The 6,820-nt window shown below is 45.5% G+C and overlaps 1 protein-coding gene across 1 annotated transcript in view; it reads right to left on the bottom strand.

Moving 5' to 3' along the window:
• Nucleotides 1-6,820, bottom strand: part of fhl3b (four and a half LIM domains 3b) — a 24,041-nt gene extending 17,221 nt beyond the window's left edge. Inside the window, exon 1 of the mRNA XM_012816415.3 lies at nucleotides 6,528-6,820. The gene's annotated coding sequence lies outside the window, so the exon portion shown is untranslated. The remainder of the gene's footprint in view (nucleotides 1-6,527) is intronic.

Raw genomic sequence — 6,820 nt, 5'->3', positions numbered from 1 at the left:
GAGCAATTCCTTGAATTTGACCAAAAGTGTATTGGATTGGAAGAGCAGACTATGCCTTTAATAGATTAAAATAGCAGGTCATAACTTTAAGGGATTAGAATAGCAGACTACACCTTTAAGGGATTAGAAAAACAGATTATACCTTTAAGGGATTGAAAAGGCAGACTACTCCTTTAAAGGATTTGAGTAGCAGACTGCACCTTTAAGGGGTTAGAATAGTAGACTGCACCTTTAAGGGGTTAGAATAGTAGACTACACCTTTAAGGGGTTAGAATAGTAGACTGCACCTTTAAGGGGTTAGAATAGTAGACTGCACCTTTAAGGGGTATAAGAGCAGTTCTCCACCCGTCTCACTGCAGAACACTGGGACCAATTACTATGGCGACCAATTACTATGGCGTCACACAGAGTGGAACTGTAAAGTGTAATGAGCAGAGCACTTTCATTAACACTGCCCACACGCTCAGACTTTAATTAGGTGAGCCAGATCATAAAGCAGACTATGCTAGTCTACACGCTCTCACACTGTCTGAGAGTGCTTTTCATTTCAGTAAAAAAGGAAAATCACGCAAATTATGTCAAGTTATGCCCATACTTCATAAATGCAATATATTTTATTATTCAAACCTTAAGTAAGGTTTGTTGCTGAAGGTAAAAGTTTCATATGTTAAAATTATTGTATTAAAAGAAAATTAATTTAGTGATCCATAGCAAAATCTGTTTGTGTACAATTCTTGTTATTATATTGTTATTAGATTTACTCTAACATTGAACATACGGAAATCTAGGGCTGATTTTGGGTAGACTGGTAACTAAAATGCATAACAATACACTGGTAACTATCACTTGAACCGCAGCGGAAACAGACCACCACAAGATGCCTGTCAGTGTGGTCCGGAGACAGTCATTGGTCATTAGCTGTCAGTGTGGTCCGGAGACCGTCATTGGTCATTAGCTGTTAGTCATGACTATTAGATGAAAGGCTGCTCTCAAAGGCCTGGCACTGATTCAGGGCCAGATCAGAGAATGCTTTAAATTCTAACTAACACACACACACACACACACACGCACGCTCACGCACACACACACACTCAGGCTCCTCACATTAAACCTCTAATGAGACTTCTTTATTGATTCAGTTTGACTGTTTTGGGGTGGAATCAGAATGTCCATCCCAGCTGTGTGTGTGTGTGCTAGGTGTGTGTGTGTGTGTTTGTGTGTCTGTGTGTGCTGTGCACTGTGTGTATGTGTGTGTGTGCTGTGTGCTGGGTGCTGTGTGCTGTGTTTTGTGTGCTGTGTGCGTGAACGTGCGTGTGTGTGTGTGGGTGTGTGTGTGTGTGTGTGTGTGTGTGTGTGTGTGCTGTGTGTGTGTGCGTGTGTGTGTATGTGTGCATGTGTGCTGGGTGTGTGTGTGTGCGTGTGCTGTGTGTGCGTGTGTGTGTGCTGTGTGTGCGTGTGTGCTGGGTGTGTGTGTGCTGGGTGTGTGTGTGCGTGCGTGCGTGCGTGCGTGCGTGCGTGCGTGCGTGCGTGTGAGTGTGAGTGTGAGTGTGTGTGTGTGTGTGTGTGAACGTGTGGTAATTTGCACTCTCGGTTGGCTGCGATCGAAATGAAAACATGCGTGCGCTACATTTACTTCAAACACCCTGCAGTCTGTGTAATTACCTCGTACAGACTGATTGATCTCCATCTTTGCACATGAGCCTTTGATTACCATCTCTCTCTCTCTCTCGCTGTAACACTGAGGTACGAACACCAATCTGATCAAATTTTGTGACGTTTTTTTGCATTTTTAAAACTTCAAGGCATATTAATAACAGGGTACAGTATGTGCATGTTGGTGCTTTGTCCTGCCCCTTCTGACGCACTGTTAACCCCACAGAAGAATGAGGCCTAATTTTCAAAGGCCCATTCAATTTCACCCACCTCAGATGATTACTGAACAGAGAACTGCCCCCCCCCCACACACACACACACACACACACACACACACACACACACACACACACACACACGCTCACTCACTCACACACACACACACACACACACACACACACACACACACACACACACACGCTCACTCACACACACACATGCTCACTCACACACACACACACTCACACACTCACACACACACACACACACACACACACACAACGACAGTATAATCACACACACACAAAACTAAATCACCACACAGGGTATCCAATTCCTTAAAGGCAGAGTCCATGATTCTGCCAGTTTGTTGATATTTGCGCTCAACAGCCAGTCAACTTACACCCGTCCTTTCCATGCCAGCTGAAGCAACGTGTTGATTGGCTGGAACTGTTTACAGCTCAGTCCGTGCCACTATGTTTGTTTCCCATTTTTTTTAGCCACGACCGTGTACAAACAAAAACGCTTTTCCTCTATTTCTTTTCTTTTTGTGGACACACAGAAGAGGCAGCTAGAGGCCCGGGAGGAGGAATGAGCTGAATTTGACAAAAAGAGTGCGTTGGACTAGAACTGCGTCGGACTGCACCTTTAACTCTCCGAGCACATGGCGATAACTGTGTTAGCATGACGACATGACAAATATTCCAGCAAGCATTCCTCCCATAAGAGCAGGCTAGCGTAGAGATAGACTTAGTTTCAGTATTTAGTTTGGCCCACAGGGTAGTGTATAGACAGACTTAGTTTCAGCATTTAGTTTGTCCCATAGGCTAGCGTAGAGATAGACTTAGTTTCAGTATTTAGTTTGGCCCACAGGGTAGTGTATAGACAGACTTAGTTTCAGCATTTAGTTTGTCCCATAGGCTAGCGTAGAGATAGACTTAGTTTCAGTATTTACGTAGTTGGTCCCATAGGGTAGTGTATAGATAGACTTAGTTTCAGTATTTAGTTTGTCCCATAGGGTAGCGTATAGACAGACTTAGTTTCAGTATTTAGTTTGGTCCCATAGGCTGGTTTCAGTCATGTACCTGTGTGGCCAATCGATGGAGGGTTGGGGTCACTGGCTCTTCATAGTTTGGTCAGTTTTGAGTTCCTTGAGTTTTGAGTTCCTTTCGAGCCCTTCCAGAGACCAGAAGTTATTTTGTATGAGGTCAACTAGGGGCTAAAACGCGTCTGCACATACCTACAGATTATTGCATTAGTGAATTGATTTTTAGTCAGTTTGACGATACAAGAATTGCTTGCATCGATAATCCCATGTTGTAACTAAACAGATTTTTTCCCTTCACCCCTAGACCTGGGCTGCTGTTGTCTTGCCCAGACCAGGGCTGAGTTAGGGTAGTGTCAGCTGCTGACTGGGTCCAGTGCTGTTGTCTTCACTACACCAGGGCTGAGTTAGGAGAGTGTCAGCTGCTGACTGAACCCAGTGCTGTTGTCTTCTCTACACCAGGGCTGAGTTAGGGTAGTGTCAGCTGCTGACTGGGTCCAGTGCTGTTGTCTTCTCTACACCAGGGCTGAGTTAGGAGAGTGTCAGCTGCTGACTGGGTCCAGTGCTGTTGTCTTCACTACACCAGGGCTGAGTTAGGAGAGTGTCAGCTGCTGACTGAACCCAGTGCTGTTGTCTTCTCTACACCAGGGCTGAGTTAGGGTAGTGTCAGCTGCTGACTGAACCCAGTGCTGTTGTCTTCTCTACACCAGGGCTGAGTTAGGGTAGTGTCAGCTGCCGACTGGGCCGCTGGTGAGCGGGGAAAGGTGATTGGGCCGTGCGTGAAGGAGAGGGGGGGGAGTTGTGATGAAACCCAGGCATTGTCAGTGACGCTGGGTGACAGTGGAGGCATTATGATGCTGTGTGAACGCTGCAGGCATGCAAAGTAGAAGCAGAGAGAAAGAGAGAAAGAGAGAGAGAGAGAGAGAGATAGAGAGAAAGAGGGAGAGGAGAGAAACAGAGAGAGAAGAGAAGAGAGAGCATGCTAGGGAGAGAGATAGAGATGGGGAGAGAGAGAGGGGGAGATGGAGAGAGCAAGAGAGGGAGAGAGGGAGATGGAGATAGGGAGCGAGTGAGAGAGGGAGAGCGAGAGAGTGAGAGAGTGAGAGAGCGAGAGAGTGAGAGAGGGAGATGGAGAGAGTGAGAGAGTGAGATAGGGAGAGAGTGAGAGAGAACTAGAGAGTGAGAGAGGGAGAGAGAGAGAGGGAGAGTCAGAGATGGGGAGAGAGGGAGAGAGGGAGATGGTTAGGAAGAAGGAGAGAGGGAGAGAGGGAGATGGTTAGGAAGAAGGAGACAGACAGACAGACAGACAGACAGACAGACAGACGGAGACAAAGAGAGTTGTCTGTGGAGCTCCTGGCCCAAGGGTGTGTTCCTCAGCGCTGTGTGTCCCATCAGCCCTGATCCTCCCCCAGAGTCCAGCGTGCCGGAGGAATGCATGGACAGGAGACGGGACTGAATCATGTGGCTCCAGCCAAGGGCTTGAAAAAGAGCAAACAAATGCATTTTTCCTCCCCCTTTCTGTTCTAAAAAAAGGCACATTCCTTACCCCCCCCCCCCCCCCCCCCCCTCCAAAAAAAAAATAGGAAGACCTTGTTCTTTCTATAGCTCATTTCTGCTGACTGATTACTCATGGAGAAAGATTCCTTTCAGCGGGCCAGTTGTTGGGATAGCCAAAGAGCTATGTGGTCATTCGTTACCCCATGGGCCAGAGGCCTTGTTTTACATGTTGCTTTTCAGTGTTCAAAATGAAGTGTTTGCAGGATGCGAGTGGAAAGTATGCTGGACGCTGCCAAACGCGGTTAGCGTCTGGAAACTCTTCTGTGGTCTTTAGCATAAAAATGTGACATCACTCCTTCAAGCCTCAGTGAACTTGGACATAAATGCACTGAGAGAAATGCTTTGTGGGTTAGTGTCATTTGAATGCTGTGTGTATAGTATACCATGTTCAGTGTGAGTCTTGAAATAAATTCACAGAGAAATGCTCTTTCGGTTAGTGTATTTTACAGATGCCACTGCAGTCTTCCAGCGTATCCAACATAATTCTTGACATATTCAGCTTTTCAAAAGAGGACAAAGTTATCTTTCTTTATAAAACAATCAAGGATTTTTTTAGCCTCATTAAAGTCAACATCTTAACATACAAAAATATGCCACTATGGAAAACCACTTCAAATCAAACTCACATGGCAATGTTTACACACACACACACACTCACTCACACACACTCACTCACACACACACACACACACTCACACACACACACACACACCTCTGGGTTTTATGTTCTTGTGGCAATGCTGTGTAATCTAAGTCTGTGCCGTTAGTTTACAATAAATTATATATAATGTTCCTTGAAAGAAAGAGGGAACAAATACAGAGAGAGAGAGAGAGAGAGAGAGAGAGAGAGAGAGAGCCAAAGAGAGTAATAATTACACATTCTTATTACACCTCTGATGTTGCTATTGCCTTGTGATGTTTTCCAGTAGCCTGGTGCCAGTGACGATGACACCATCTTCATCATCATCACCACCACCACCAAGTCCTCTGAGTCTCTGCCTCATGAGACATTCTTAAACATGTATGCCACCTCAAACGCTCAACCCGTCAATGCTACGATGACACACAAGACCTGCGTATCAGGCTATAGACCGAGATTAGCATAGTCCTCTCCAATCCACTCTGCCCTCACCTGCATGCCAGTTTGATTGACATTTTGGGAGACCTAGATCTCTCACTGAGCTTCTCTCTGCCTCTCTTCAGAGGTGAATACGTTCCTCACGCTACACTGGCACTTCAATTATCCTGCTTACAGACGCGTTTAGGGTTACACAGCCACCTTACGCATAATATGTATTTGAGCACATATTAAGTCTATGCGGTTTATGAAATTAATGAATGATCATTTGAATCCGAGTATGGCCTCAAGCTCTAATGTTTCAGTTGAAATAAGTACAACGGCACACCGGCCCTGTAAAGTTGGACAGCTATCTGCAGGAGTTGGGAGGAGAGGCTTGAGAGAAAAGGAAGAAAGGAAAACAAAAATAGATGAGGGGAAGCCGCACGAATTCCATCCTATGTCGCCCGGGAAAAGACTGTCTAGTTCAGACAAAAATAGCCTTCTCTTCCTGCTCACTGGATTTGTGTTCCTGCTTCAGTCTACCAGTGTGACACTGATCTCAATGTAACACTGTCTGAGTTCACCAAGTGACTAACTTTCTCCAATGTGTCTGCATGGTAGGACCGCATCGTTTCCTGTCTGCCAAAGCTAAGAGGGATTGCTGAAGCTGCAGCGTTTGAAGACGTTGACCTAACCACCTAGGCTATACGCAGTCAGGTGATATCTGTATGGGAAGTGAAAGGTTCCCTATTGACAGTAGTCTCTGTTGGGCTATTCGAACCAGCTGTATGTAAGATGCCGTTTGAGTTTAAATGCTCACCTAGTCTGATCTTGTATGAACATCAAACCCACATAGTAGGCGACACTGCTAAGAAACTGGTCTGTACCAAGTATGAATTCAAATGAATTAAAATTTCAGCTCAGCACCCGTATATCATTCGAAGACAAGTCTTTAAATGTTCCTGCAGATTAGTTTGAAAATGAATGACTTACCACGAATGTCCTGAAGAATAAGAGCTCTTGTACTGTAGGCTATCACTGTCTCCCTTGCTCTACTGAGACGCACTGACACTGTCAAGGAACTGCAGCTATGCGGGATGAAGGGTGTCATTCCCACCCCCCGCGTTAGTCCTCCGCCAAACTGAGTCGCCGTTCCCGCCTCACTCAGCAGTGAATTCATACTGCTACCCTTCATTACACACATTCATTAGGCTGATATAGCCGAGAAAAAAATAATTTTCACTCTACTTTGAAATTACATACTTAATGTTGCGAAACCTAAAACG

Source organism: Clupea harengus, chromosome 19, assembly GCF_900700415.2.
Source record: "Clupea harengus chromosome 19, Ch_v2.0.2, whole genome shotgun sequence".
Taxonomy (NCBI): Eukaryota; Metazoa; Chordata; class Actinopteri; order Clupeiformes; family Clupeidae; genus Clupea; species Clupea harengus.
The sequence above is the reverse complement of the archived record's forward strand: the minus strand, read 5'-3'. Positions and strand labels throughout refer to the sequence as shown.